Source organism: Pseudonaja textilis, chromosome 17 (genome assembly GCF_049901715.1).
Source record: "Pseudonaja textilis isolate UNSWEBS1 chromosome 17, rPseTex1.2, whole genome shotgun sequence".
Lineage (NCBI taxonomy): Eukaryota > Metazoa > Chordata > Lepidosauria > Squamata > Elapidae > Pseudonaja > Pseudonaja textilis.
The window spans coordinates 2613594-2628475 of record NC_142006.1 but is presented as its reverse complement, the minus strand read 5'-3'; the positions used below and the strand labels follow the sequence as shown (position 1 = coordinate 2628475).

At 45.6% G+C, this 14882-nt stretch overlaps 1 protein-coding gene across 4 annotated transcripts in view; it reads right to left on the bottom strand.

Annotated features, from left to right (window-relative positions):
• Positions 1–13779, bottom strand: part of NEK6 (NIMA related kinase 6) — a 65049-nt gene extending 51270 nt beyond the window's left edge. The window contains exons 1-2 of one of the 4 annotated variants that reach the window (XM_087914428.1): positions 13460–13530; positions 13329–13405 (exon numbers count right to left, since the gene is read on the bottom strand). The gene's annotated coding sequence lies outside the window, so the exon portion shown is untranslated. Of the gene's footprint in view, positions 1–13328 lie in introns of all 4 variants that reach the window. The other 3 variants (XM_087914429.1, XM_087914427.1, XM_087914424.1) reach the window with 3 other exon arrangements.
• Between the last annotated feature and the right edge of the window lie 1103 nt (positions 13780–14882).

Sequence of the window (14882 nt, the reverse complement as noted above, 5' to 3'; positions counted from 1 at the left end):
ATGCCTCAAAAGTTAAAGGAAGATGGGTGGTTGGGGAAGGAAGAAAGGAAGGGAGGGAGGGAGGGAGGAAAGGGAAGGAAGCGGAAAAGGAAAGGAAGGAGAAAAGAAAGAAAGAAAGAAAGAAAGAAAGAAAGAAAGAAAGAAAGAAAGAAAGAAAGAAAGAAAGAAAGAAAGAAAGAAAAACAACAAGAGAAAGAAAGAAAGAAAGAAAGAAAGAAAGAAAGAAAGAAAGAAAGAAAGAAAGAAAGGAGGAAGAAGAGGAAAAGAAGAAGAAAAGAAAGAAACATAGAAAGAGGGAGGGAAGGAGGGAGGGAGGCAGGAAGAAGAATTGAGGTGGAAGAGAAGTAAATAAGGGAGGGAGGGAAAGGGAAGGAAAGAAAGAAGAAAGAAAGAAAGAAAGAAAGAAAAAAGGGAAGGAAGGGAAGGAGAAAATAGGAGGAGGAGGGAGGAAGAAGAATTGAGGTGGAAGAGAAGTAAATAAGAGAGGGAGGGAAAGGGAAGGAAAGAAACAAGAGAAAGAAAGAAAGAAAGAAAGAAGAAAGAAAGAAAGAAAGAAAAGAAAGAAAGAAAGAAAGAAAGAAAGAAAAAGGAAGGAAAGAAACAAGGGAAAGAAAGAAAGGAGGAAGGAAGGAGGGAGGAAAGAAGAATGAGGTGGAAGAGAAGAAATAAGGAGGGAGGAAAGGGAAGGAAAGAAACAAGAAAAGAAGAAAGAAAGAAAAGAAAAGAAAGAAAGAAAGAAAGAAAGAAGAGAAAAGAAGAAGAAAAGAAAGAAAAACATAGAAAGAGGGAAGGAGGGAGGAAGAGGAAGGCCAATACAGCTCTTGACCTGGCACCCAGAAATAATCTGGCAACTGGTGAGAGAAAGTGGGGTGAATCCCTCTGGGCAAGGGATGGCCCTGCCACCCCCTCACCTCTTGTTTTCTTGCAACTAATCTCAAAGCTTGCATTGTTGAAAAGTGGGGAGTGGGAATTCCTTCCCCTCCTCGGCCAGGTTTTCTGGACTTACAACTACCAACCTTGGTGAAATAAATACGGTATAAGTTGAACAAAGGACAAGCAACTGGCTTTGTTTTTTTTTTCTCTCTCTCTAAATAGATTCTGCAAGAGCACAGAATTTAAAAAAAGAAAAGAAAAGAAAATAAGGACACTGAAGAAAAGAAGAAGAAGAAGAAAAACCCACCACCGGAAGCAGGAAACTGGTCAGAGACAATGGCAGACCACAGTGGCAGAAGGAACAAGAAAGGGGTTTTTCTAAGAAACCGAATCTTGAATTAATCTGCACCAAGGGATGAAAATTAAAGGCAAATTCTCCGTATTGTGACATACTATTTTGTGCCACAAGATATGAACAGCCCGAGCTTAAAGCATTAACGTGAACGTTGGGTAATAGCGCTAGCACTTAAGGTCTATTGCCTTTTCAGCCCTCTCTAAGCAATTTACACAGCCAGCCTCTTGCCTCCAACAATCTAGGTCCTCATTTTACCCACCTCAGAAGGACAGGAGGCTGAGTCAACCTTGAGCCAGTCAGGATCAAACTATTGGCAACGGACAGAATTAGCCTGCAATGCTGCATTCTAACCACTGTTGGCTTATAGATAGATGGAGAGAGAGAAATAAATAGAAATAGATAGAAATGAAATAGATAGATAGATAGATAGATAGATAGATAGATAGATAGATAGATAGATAGATAGATAGATCCCAACTCTTTCCTCCCCCTCCTTTCCTTTCCTTCTTTCCTTTCCTTCTCTTTCCTTCCACTCATTCCCAACTCTTCTCTCCCTCCCTTTCTTCTTTCCTTTCCTTCCTCTCATTCCCAAGTCCTTCCTCCCTCTCTTCCTTCCTTCTTTCTCTCTTCCTTCTCCTTTCTCTTCCTTCCTTTCTTTCTCTTTCTTTTGTTCATCTCTCTCTCTCTCTCTCTCTCTCTCTTCCTTCCTTCCTTTCCCATAACACCTGCCTTTCTTTTTAACGGTTCCTTCCACTTGGCAGGCAGATACTCTTGGCATGCTCAGAGTCCCTCTTTGATACAAATCCGGGCAGCAGAGGCTACAGGGAAATTCTCAGCTTGAGCAATCTCCCACCTGGCCCCTTGAGCCAGGGGGAAGATTCTGACTCACAGACAGGCCCCGACTAGCCGAAGCGCCTAGTCTCCGGGCGCACACTAACATCCACTGCCTGAACAGCCCAACCAATTTCTTTCTTGGAAATGCACAACGGCCGGCTGTTCCAGAAGCCAGACAGGCATTTCTCGTTGAATAAACCAAGGGATGGAAATCAAAATAATTAAAGAGACTGGAGTTAGCAGCACAGCCTTCCGGAAAATGGACCACCTGCAGCTGTTAGGGTTTGGGAGGTTTCTACCTGACCCCCCGACACCGTCCCCCGCCCAGGCTCGGCCCAGAGTTCACGTCCTATCTTGATTCCCACAACAGACAAATAGCAAGGAAAGGGAAGAAGAAAGGGAGGGAGGGAGGGAGGAGTTGGGAATGAGAGGAAGGAAACAGAAGAAGGAAAGGAAAGAAGAAAGGGAGGGAGGGAAGAGTTGGCAATGAGAGGAAGGGAAGAGAAGGGGGGAAGGAAAGGAAAAGAGGGGGAGGAAAGAGTTGGGAATGAGAGGAAGGAAAGAGAAGGAAAGGGGGGAAGGAAAGGGGGATGAGAGGAAGGAAAGAGAAGGAAGAAGAGGGAAAGAAGGAAGGAAGGACGGAAGGAGGAAGGAAAGAGTTGGGAATGAGAGGAAAGAAGGGAAAAAAAGGAAAGGAAAGAAGAAAGGGAGGGAGGGAGGAGTTGGGAATGAGAGGAAGGAAAGAGAAGAAGGAAAGGAAAGAAGGAAAGGAAAAGAAAGGGAGGGAGGAGTTGGGAATGAGAGGAAGGAAAGAGAAGGAAAGGGAGGAAGGAAAGGGGATGAGAGGAAGGAAAGAGAAGGAAGAAGAGGGAAAGAAAGAAGGAAGGATGGAAGGAGGAAGGAAAGAGTTGGGAATGAGAGGAAAGAAGGAAGAAAAAGGAAAGGAAAGAAAGGAGGAGGAAGGATATAACTGCAGTGTGTCTGTAAACTGCAGGAAAAGGAATAGGAAGACAACATTTTAAACTGGAGCCTATACATGCATACATTAATGTTAGCAGAGATGGCTGAAACGACTGCTCTGATTAAAGAAAGAAAAAAAAAATACAGTTCATTTGGTTTCTACTTGGAAGCCGCTTCTGGACTTTGAACTGGAAGTTGGGGGGGATGAAACTTTGGTTTTTGCTGCTTAGATAGGTTTGTTGTTATAAAAAGGGCTAATATGTATTATTAAAAGGTAACGGTTCCCTTTGCACATATGTGCTGGTCACTTCTGGCTCTAGGGGGGCGGTGCTCATCTCCGTTGCAAAGCCAAAGAAGAGCCGGCGCTGTCCGAAGACGTCTCCGTGGTCATGTGGCCAGCATGACTAAACACCAGAGGTGCAAGGAACGCTGTTCCCTTCCCACCAAAGGGGTCCCTCTTTTTCTACTTGCATTTTTTTTACATGCTTTCAAACTGCTAGGTTGGCAGAAGCTGGGACAAGGAACGGGAGCTCACTCCGTGACGCGACGCCAGGGACTCGAACCGCCAAGCTGCCGGCCTTCCTGATTGGAAAACTCAGTGTCTTAGCCACTGAGCCACCGCGTCCCTTATAGATATTATTAAGTAAAAGTAAAACATGGCGGTTGTATGTTATTACCTTATTCTGTTGCGCCAAAAGGTGTAGCAAGCTGACGCTTTGCTTTTCCTCCTCTTCCTAACCTAGGTTTTCCCCCTCTTCCCCTATTTTCCCATTATTTTCATTTTTCTACGTATTTCTGTACTTTGTTTTGAATAACGAATTTAAAAAAAAAAATGAAATGAAGAAGAGTTCACATCTTTCCTCTGCCACAGAAAACCACATAAAAACCGTTCATTCGTGGGTGGGGAGAAACCGAGAACGGAGTCTTTCTTCCACTTCCTGATCCTGTTTTCAAATCACCCCATAGAGCCATTTCTTCCCTGTTCCTGCCCGGGTAAAATGTGGCTCTTTGAAATCCAAAGCACTCTTGGCTATCGACTTTCTGGGATTTTACTGCCAAAATACCCTGTTGAATTTTGCCAGCTGGGTTTCCCGTCGGCGTCAACAGGCTGAGCTGTCCGGCAATCGCCTGCTTCAATTAAACCGGAAGCTTTCAAGAAGAGACCCGGGCTGCCATCTGTCAAAAATGGTGTAGGGCCTTCTGCTTTGGCAGGTGGGAGGGTTGGGCTAGATGACCTACAAGGTCCCTTCCAACTCTGTTAATCTGTTAACAAAACGGATGTTAGATCAGCTCTGCGGATTAACAGATGAGTAGAGAAAGAGTTATTATTTGGATTTGGGTCACCACGATGTAAAAAAAGATGTTGAGAGTCTGTAAAGAGTGCAGAGAAAAACGACGAAGGTGATTAGGGGACTGGAGGATAAAACATAAGACTGGAGGAACGGTTGCTGGAATTGGGTATGTCTGGCTTGATGAAAAGAAGGACAACAGCCCTCCAATATCGAAGAAGAAGAAGAAGAAGAAGAAGAAGAAGAAGAAGAAGAAGAAGAAGAAGAAGAAGAAGAAGAAGAAGAAGAAGAAGAAGAAGAAGAAGAAGAAGAAGAAGAAGAAGAAGAAGAAGAAGAAGAAGAAGAAGAAGAAGAAGAAGAAGAAGAAGAAGAAGAAGAAGAAGAAGAAGAAGAAGAAGAAGAAGAAGAAGAAGAAGAAGAAGAAGAAGAAGAAGAAGAAGAAGAAGAAGAAGAAGAAGAAGAAGAAGAAGAAGAAGAAGAAGAAGAAGAAGAAGAAGAAGAAGAAGAAGAAGAAGAAGAAGAAGAAGAAGAAGAAGAAGTAGTCAAGCTATTCTCCAAAGCATCAGAGGGCAGAACAAGAAACAATGGATGGAAACTGTAATCAGGGAGAGAAGCAACCTAGAACTAAGAAACTTCCCGACAGGAAGGACAATTAACCAGTGGAACAACTTCCCTCCAGAATGAATGCTCCAACACTGGAAAGTTTTAAGAAGAGATTGGACAATCATTTGTCTCCTGTCTGAGTAGTGGGGAGGTCAGACTAAAAGACCTCCAAGGTCCGTTTTCCAACGCAGATATTTTGTTATAACAAGCAGGAACTGAAAATTAGCAGGTTCGTTTTAGACAAAATGGCTTGACACGAGTCTAACTAGAGGGATTTTAAAAGAGGTGAAGTTACGTCACTGCAAATGCCCCCCGTTCAGAGGAGTGAACTGCGGTTAAGAAATTTGATGCTTTAAATAAGTTAGAAAGAGGCTCAGCCTCTCGACTCCAAAATAGGTTGTTGTGCCACACACCTTTCCTGTTTCGTTGTTGTTTTAGAAGGCGGCAAGAGGTTGTTTTCCAAAAGGGCAAAGCTGGATTTGGAGAAGAGGAGAAATCTCTTGCAGAAAAAAACCGATTGCACAGAGAAACAGAGTCACTCTTCGCCATGAAATGGTCTTGCCATTTTGCAAGGCTGTGTGCGCGTTGTTCTTGTTCAAACAATACTTCCCTCTGCTGCGCTATCCACCCAACCAAGAAGAAAATTCTAACCATTTATTACTAGAACGTACAATTGCTTACTCTAAGTAGAAATGGAGGAAGAAGTAGCTAAGGGCCCAATGATTGCTTGGGCACAAAGCGTAGGTCACAGCATACAGTTAGATTGGGAGAAAACTGGGACCAAGAACTGCAAATTAACGTTATCAACAGCATATAAAGAAAATTTAATCAAGATGTTTTATAGATGGCATTTTGAGATTGGCCAAAATATACCCAAATATGAAACTGCAATGCTGGAAATGTAAGCTCATGGATGGAACATACTACCATTTGTGGTGGCAATGCCAAGTTAAAAAATAAAAAATGGATAAATGGGTAAGAGAAATTACGGGGTATGATATTGAATTTAAGCCATAAGTCTATTTTACTGGGGATTAAAGGAAAGAAGAAGAAAGAAAGAAACATACCCAATACATTGTGCAACATATACTAACAGCAGCAAGACTTACCTATGCTCAAAGCTGGAAAATAGATGATGTACCTTCAGAAAACGTGGTAATAAATAAAATACTTGATTGTGTTGAGATGGACAGACTTAAGAGAAAACTAAAAGGTAAAGAGGAGTTGGAGTTTTATGAGGTTTGGGAAATGTTATATATATGGTTAGGTAACAGAAATAAGGTTTGATATGGAGAAGAATTGTAAATATTGTACTTCAATATATAAGTAACGTTTGACACAGAACTGTTAAAATGTAAATTTTGTATGTATTTTGAAAATAAAAAAATGATAAAAAAAATTCTGAGCCCCCTCTTTGCATATATTCCCCCTCCCACCGCCCCCGGCAGGAGATTGGATGGCTTAGCCCACAGAATCTGGGAAACATATTTGCGTGTGTTGTTTTTTTAACTCTGCAAGAACGTGCAAAATTTAACACGCGGGCTTTGCATCTCCGCTGCTTTGGGGAAGGCTGAGAAGTAAATATGAAATGAACTGTTCTCTCCAGAGATTCTTCTCACAACAAGTAATTACGGCAAAGAGCCAGCCTGCTTACCCACAGCTCCCCGCCAATACCCAGGAGAGGTTGCTTCTTTGGCTGACGGAAACTAAAAACATTCACACATTGTGTTGTGAGCCTTTGTGCGTTCAGAACAACCGTGGCCTGGTTGGGTTGCTGCTTTCCGCGAAACACGGGTGGCTTTACGCTCTGGAAGATGCAGGGAATAAAATTTGCGGCAAAAGGTGTTTCACTGCAACCAGAGGTTTTCGACATAGGTCTAACTAAACCCAGGCGGCCTTTCTAGAGGGAGATGCACACAGCCCAGACTTTGGAGAGGAAGTTAAGTTACTTCCTCACACCTCTTAGAAGTGCAAGGGGAACAATAAGAGCAAGGGAGAGAATATTTGTAGCTCGGGGTTGAAATGAAGGGTCTCGGGTGCTCTTGGGAGTTTGGTTATTTGTTGTAGGCTTTCCTGACCCGACTAAGTAACATTATCAGTGCTAGAAAGCGGGGAGGGGAAGGGGAGGAGGAGGAAGAGGAGGACTGTGGCTTTCTTGGTGTTCTCTGACCCTTGGTGGTTTTCTTGCAGACGTTTCATGACCCAACTAAGTAACATCATCCGTGCCAGTGAATGGGCCTTGCTCCATTTATATTACAGTAGCTCTGACCTTGGTGGTTTTCTTACAGACGTTTCATTACCAAAGTAGGTAACATCATCAGTGCTAGAAGGAAGGAAGGGAGGGAGGGAGGAGGAGGAGGGCTGTGGGCTCCTTGGTGCTCTCCGAGATGGGCTGTTTTCTTGCAGACATTTCACGACCCAACTAGGTAACATCATCAGTGCTAGAAGCGAGTGGAGTCTGTGGGGAGGAGGAGGGGAGGAAGGGGGAGAAGGAAGGGGGACTGGGCTTCTTGGTGCACCCTTTGTTGCTTTCTTGCAGGCGTTTCATGACCAAACTAGGTAACATCATCAGTGCTAGTGAATGTGTCTTGCCCCTATTTATATATAGTAGCTCTGAGCTGGCTCGTTTTCCTGCAGACTTTTTATTTCCCAACTAGGTAACAGCATCAGTTCGCTTCAGTCAAACCCAGGACAGGTTGTTCCGGTCTCCTTGTACCAACACAACAAATCCTATCATCATTGTATCTATAGGGGCGGCTAAGGAGAGCAACAAGGGTTGGCCCCCAATTTATCACAACCAAAGTCATGGCAGCCACCCACAAACAGGCCACACAGCGTCCCCTTCGCTGAAAAGTTAAAGACAGAGAGATCAAAAACACACAGGGGAATCTCAAAGCTTTCCTTCTCCTTCTTCTATTTGGGGTCTTTTCAGAGGTGGAGGCAAAAGCACCCACTCCAAATTATTTGTCTGTGTGATATTTGGGGGTAAATCTGAGAGTACAACTTCCAAATAGTCCCAACGGACATCAGAGCACACACCGAATCTCCTAAGAGCTGCAAAGAAGCCATTTCTCTTCTGTTATTTTGGAAATGAAAGTGAGAACTTCAATATTTTTTGTCCTTCTTTCATAAAAACCGAGTTGATCTCAACCGTAGTTGGAGCACCGAAGAAGGGAGACAGAAAAAACAACAACCCAGAATTGTGCTATTTTGGAGGGTAAGGAAGGCCCGATGCCCAATTCCAGGGTCATTCTTCTCTCGCAGCTCTAAACCCTGTCACAACATCTCCTTTTTGATCTATTTCTACCTGGGATTTGACAGGAAAGCTTTTCTTCTACCCTGTTTCCCTGAAAATACGACCTACCCTGAAAGTAAGTCCTAGCTTGATTTTTACATGTACGCCCAATATAAGCCCTGCCCCCAAAATAAGCCCTAATTAAGATTCCTGCCCATCTTATCGGAAACGTCCTTATTTAATGGTCCCTCTTATGATGGCTTCCCGCGTTTGTTACCCAATGGAAAAATATTTATATTTCTCCTCCATTTGGAGAAATTTACTTGGAGAACACCACTTTATTGAATTGAATTGAATGTATTGTCATTGTACGTATATACACAGTACACATACCACGAAATTCACATAACACCCAAGAGACCAGACTCAACACGCACCCACACAGCACAATCCCCAAACACCTCGCCACCCGCCCAAATTCCCCGCCTCCTAAAAACACAAAAGCACCCCCACAACAGATCCAAGTAATACTGTCCAAACGCTCACTGACGGTGGTCCTTAAGTTCACTGTTAAGTGAAATTATAGCTCTGGGATAAAAACTTTATAAAAACTTTAGGACAGAAATAAAAATAAACCGGGCGGTGGGAGGGGGAAGCTCACATTGCAGCCCTGGTCAAAAGGACCCAGCAGAGATTATACTACTTGAGACTTTTCAGGAAGCAACTGAGTGAAAAACTGCTGGTGGCCTTCTAGTGCTGCACCAGAGAGAGCATCTTAACTTACTGCACCTCTGTCTGGTTTGCCAATTGCACAGGGGCAGATAGGGCAGCGCTCCAGAGGGTGAATGTCACTGCCCAGAGGATCATGGGTTGCCCTCTCCCCTCTTTGGAAGAGCTTTAGAGTTCCCGCTGCCTTAAGAAAGTTCAAAACATCCTCAAAGATCCATCTCATCCTGGGCTCCCTTTTTTAAAAACTATTACCATCTGGCAGACGGTACAGGACAATAATAAAAACAAGGACAAATAAGCTGAAATACAGCTTCTATCCCAGGGCAGTAGCTCTGTTGAATTCTACTGTATAGTGCAATATAAATGCAATATCAGGGATTTTCAATTCATTGTATAGCATGTGAAGGATGTGTGTTTGTGTTTATTTTCAGTTGTAATTTACACTGAAGGTGGTATTTAATTTCATTGTACGAGGTGCGGTGACAATAAAGTAAAGTAAATTAAATCAATTCCTTTCTCAGTTCTTAAGATTTCTCTCTATTTTTGCAGAGAGGAACTACACCTGCCTAGGAAAGAGCAAACAAGCTTTAAGAGGATTTGGGGTGCTTTAATGAGAATTTCTGGAAGCAAATATTTTTGTACACCGTTAATTGCTAGAAACTTGATGGTACAGTATCCAATGGCCCATCACTACAGCCAGCCACCTTCAGACTTGCAGAATTATCTCTTAAACTTATTTAGGATCCTAATGACTATCGCTGTTGTCCTAGAAATGCGTTCATCATAAACCATTAGATACAAATCTAATGGTTTATGATGAATGCATTTTTAAGACTACGATCACGATTGATCACTTATTGTTTGTATATACACTGAGAGCTTATGCCCCAGAGACAAATTCCTTGTGTGTCTCTAATCACGCTTGGCCAATCAAGAATTCTAATAATTCTAAATGATAAAGCATCATTTCCGTTTTAGCCTAGAATAGAATAGAACCACCATTGGTAAGATTTATACCAGGGGTGTCAAACTCAAGGCCTGGAAATAGCAAAGAACCGGCCCCAATTTGGCTGGCAGAGTGTGTGATGACCCGGGGTGTGGCACAAACACAACAAAGTCACAAAAGTAGATAAATTCCCTTTAATACCTCCAATTTGGCCCCCAATGTCCAGTTATCCTTGGCTGGAGATCAAACTCTTCCAAAAACCAGTCTACGAAGGGAAGAAATGCAGTCCGAACACAAAGTAAAGATAAATTAGAAATTAAAACAACAACATAAACCACGCTGAAATAATTAACATGACAGGCCAGGATAATAAATTGCAGACTTCCAAAAGATAACAAGGCACACACAGTTGGGAGGATGCCAAAACCCAGATAAGTCTCGACAAAGATAACGCATGTTTTGCTTCCAGCATTTGTGTGCAAATGGCATTTGTGTGCAAATGCCCTTCTTATATCCTGTTCTTCCAGCTGCAAGTAATGAAAGGGATCAGGGCCCTTTTCTCTCCCGTAAGCCAGGTTGCTCCCTTCTCCGTTCTTCCCTGCGTGCCCTAGGATGAAGAGGGGGTGGTCCTGGGTCTTCCTCTGAATGCCCAGCCGGACTGTCTCAATCTCCCTAACCCCAACCAGCCCACAGAGGACAACTACAATGCCGATCCAGCCCTCGAAGAAATCTAGTTTAACACTCCTGATTTATACAACGTGGAGATCAACCATATAAGTACATGCAACATGTATATTTATCTGTTTACAGAGTATACACAAGGGGAGAGGGGGAAAACTTACAGTATTCCTGTTGCGCTATCCGAAAAATGAAAATAATTATTATGAAGATGGGGTTCCTGCAAACCTATATTTTAACCTCCCTCACCGGGAAAGAGCCGCTAGGTGATTCCTTATCCAGTAAATGATTTTATTTAAACTCCAGAGTGAATTGCCTAGTCTTCTTTTGGAGGCCTGTTGGCTTACTTCCACCTATCATTTCTGGTTTAACATGTCGGTCCTAGTGGCACGATCCACACAGGGAGGTTAAAAACTGGTTGGCACAAAAATTCCAGAAGGGTGATTGCCCGTAACCACATTCCTAAAACCTCGCATGAAGCTGAAGCTAATTGCTAAGAAGTTTGAGGTTTCAGCAAGTAATGGTTTTAGGGAAATGGGGTTAGTCAGCAGAGGCCTGTGTGGACAGTCAGGACATGATAGAAGAGAGAGAGGGAGAGGAAGAGGGAGGGGGAGAGAGAGAGAGAGAGAGAGAGAGGAGAAAATGGTGGAGGGAGAGAATGAGAGAAAGAGAGAAACACACACACACAGAAAGATAGAAAGAAAGATAGACAAGAGAGAGAGAGAAGAGAGAGAGGGACGAGATAGGCAGAAGACATAGATACAAGAGATTAGAGAAACAGAGATTAGATAGAAGACAGATACAAGAGATTAGATAGATAGGATAGATATAAAGAGACTAGATAGAAGACAGATATAAGTACATAGATAGATGATATACAGAGATTAAATTTCTAAGTTACGAGACAATAGATAGCTATAGAGATAGATGATAGATGGATGGATAATAGATAGGTAATACATAGATAGACAGAAAGATACAAGAGATTAGATAGATAGGATAGATATAAAGAGACTAGATAGAAGACAGATATAAGACTACATAGATAGATGATATACAGAGTAAATTTCTAAGTTATGAGACAATAGATAGCTGTATAGATAGATGATGGATGGATGGATAATAGATAGGTAATAGATAGACAGAAATATACGAGAGATTAGTTATAGTCTGATTGATTGTTGGATAGACAGATTAGACAGAAAACAAATAAAGAGATTAGATAGATAATATAGATATAGACAGATAATAGAGATTAAATAGATGATTGATAAATAGATACAAGAGATTAGACATAGATGATATAGATAGATAGATAGATATAGATAGGTAGATGATAGATATAGATGATAGATAAATGATAGATAGATAAATGATAGATGAGAGATAGATGAGAGATAGATGAGAGATAGATAGATGAGAGAGAGAGAGAGAGATTAAAGACAGAAAGATGCAAGGGAGTAGATAGATACAGACAGACAGACATGGAAATAAGAGATCCGTCAGATCGACAATGTTTGGAGCAATATAACAATTCTCTTCCGGCCCTTGGCTCCTCCAGCAAAAACATAGGCGTGTACCCAGACCTCCCTGCTGTGTCCTATGTACATAAATCAAGACCCAGGAAAGGGATCCCACCCCAGCCAACCTTGGGGGAGAGGAATGAAGAGAAACCTGTCCAAGCAAGGAGAGGAAAACCTGGCAGGTGAGGCCAGGTGGGCCTGTGGAGGAGGAAGACGCTGCAGTTCCCGTGGCCTTCATATTGGAAATCTCTAAACCAGAGGCGGGGGGAGGGGGAACTCGCCTGGAGGCGGGGAGGGCTTCTAGGCTCAGGTTTAGGGCCACCTGGGCCCACCTGTTTTGGAGACACCTGCCCGCTCCTACTTGCTGATCCTACTGGAGGAAGTTGGGGGAGAAGGAGGAGGAGGAGGAGGAGAAGGAACTGGGCTCCAGAGAGGAGGTGGGGAGGTGGCAGTGTTGCCCACCTCACCCTCCCCTCAAAATGTCCCATCTGGGCTGTGCAAAAGCAAGCACCCCCTCCAGAGCCAGGGACCCCCACCTGGCCCTCTTCCTATGCAAGGATTTCCCTCCAAGATGCAAAGGGAGGGAATATTTTGATTCTTTCTGGAGGGTGTTTTTTTTGGGGGGAAGGGGGTCCTCCTTTTCTTGGCCCGGACCTGAATCAGGCCTGGCTGAGGATCATAGGAACCTGTCCAGGAAGCGACGGCAGCCTTGCCAATCCTGCCCCCGCCTCAACTTCCCCCCTCGCCCCCACGGAAATCCGAAAGGGCGATATCACGCCCCTCTCTTCCCCAGGACCCCCCACACACATACCAAGGGATTGAGGGAGGGGGCGACGAACCCTCCCACCAAAGCCCGAAGCTCAGAGCAAAAACCAGTGGAAACCCCCAAAGGGCTGGAGAGCCACGCGCGCTGCGTGGAGGGAAGGAGGGGAGGAGAGGCATTGGGGGGAGACTTTTTGGGGGAGGAGGGGAGGCGAGGAAGTTCCCCGGGGTCCACGCCGTTTCCAGGGGAGGGGGGGGGAAGCACACAGCCCCGTCGAGGGAGGGAGCGACGTCCCGAGGCTCGGCCGCCACCCACGCCGAGGGCCGCGCGCGGAGCCCCGCGGGGGGAGTAACGTTCACTCGGGGAACTCGACGACGCCAACGGGGGGTGAGTGAGCGTCCTCTATATGGGGGGCTGTTGGAAGAAGGGAAGGCGGGGGGTTTCCCCACCAGGGATGGTGGGGAGGGCGTGGCCAGACCCCGGCCCGGCTCTGGGCCCCCCACGGGCCTCGCGCCCCCTCCCGCCCAGCCCCGGGCTTACCTGCCAACCGGGCGCCCTCGGCCCCCTTCGGCGGCGGCGCCTCTGCCCGCCGGCCCTGCGCTTCTGCTCCTCCGGCTGCTCCTCCTCGTCCGGCTGCTGCTGCTGCTGCTGTGGCGGCGGCGGCGGCGACTCTTGCAGCTCCGGCCGGGGCTCTCCAGCAATCGGACGCGAGGTTGCCCCACTCCCGGCGCGTCCCCGCGCTGGCTGGCTGCTGGGTCCGTCGCGCCGGCCGCGCGCGCGCGAGGGCGCGCGAGGGCGCGCGACCCCCGCCCCCGCAACCGCGGAGGGGGAGGTGAGGGCCTCCGGGGGCGGCTCGCAAAGCACAGGCCACGCGCGCACCCGAGGCTTTCTCCTCGGGCGCCCCCCACCACTCCCTCCCCTCCCCAGAGCTGCCACGCAGGCCGCCGCCGCTGCTGCTGCTCTCCTCGGGAACGAGCGCGCACGCGCCAGGAAAGGCGGGGGGAAGAAGAGGAGGAGGAAGAGGAGGAGGAGGAGGAGCCGTGCGCGCGCTCCCGCGCCTCCGGCCGCGGCGGTTGGCTGCTGGAGGTGGGGGGGGGGCTCCCTTTCGCGCCCACCCCCGCCGGGTTCTCCAAAGCCCGGTGGGCCCGTTGGGTCGGGTTTGCGGGGCTCGGAAGACCCCCCTCTTTCTCTCGTCCTCCTGGCCCGGTGGGGGGGGGGGGTTGGGAGGAAAACCCGGGTTCCCCCCGCTTTGGTGGCCCCGGGGGTGGGTGGTGGTCTCCCCAAAGCAGCCCCCCACTCCTCTTCTGGGGGACCCGCCGATCGTCTCTGCGCCCCGAACTGCGATGCGCAAAAGACCCGAAATTGCGCTCCGGAGAAACTTTTCCGGCCTTTTTTTCGATTTTTATTTATTTCTTTTTTTAAAAAAAAAAAAGCAACAGAGTAAATCTTCGGATTGTCGTTTCCTGTCGGTTTATTCTTTCTGTAACAAATGTAGCCTTCCGGACAGATTTGGGAAAGAGGAATGAAAGATTGACACTTGTTAACTATAATTTTACTTACTTAATAGTTACTTACTTACTTACTTACTTACTTACTTACTTACTTATAGTTATCTCGCAAAGTTATGAAGGAAGAAAATTGCCGTCAAATGATTGGTTAATAATGATACGAGGGTATTCCATTTTTGATTGATAATATGAGTTCTTATGCCATGTAACTGTAATTTGAGACTATGAAATGGATGCACACAAAATTGGTAAACCAACCGACAGGCTGCTTGTACATTTATGGAAGAAAGTTGGATGTTTTTAAGTTTTGTTTGTTTTGGTTTGTCTTTAAAAACCAATAAATTTACAAAAAAAGAAAGAAAGAAAGATTGACACTTGTTGTTGGATTGTCTGGGGGATGTTTGGAGCTTTCCCTGGAAAACGGAAAACGCAAACCCCGAAAAAGTTTGGGGGAACTTGTGGGCTGAGGGGTTGCCCTGCCCCGAGTCTATAATTCTTATTATTCCAATGATTTGGATTGCAATCCTGGTCTTTGCAGGTTTAAATCGAGCCCCAAAGAGTTTCCACTTAAGTTAGAACAGTGGTT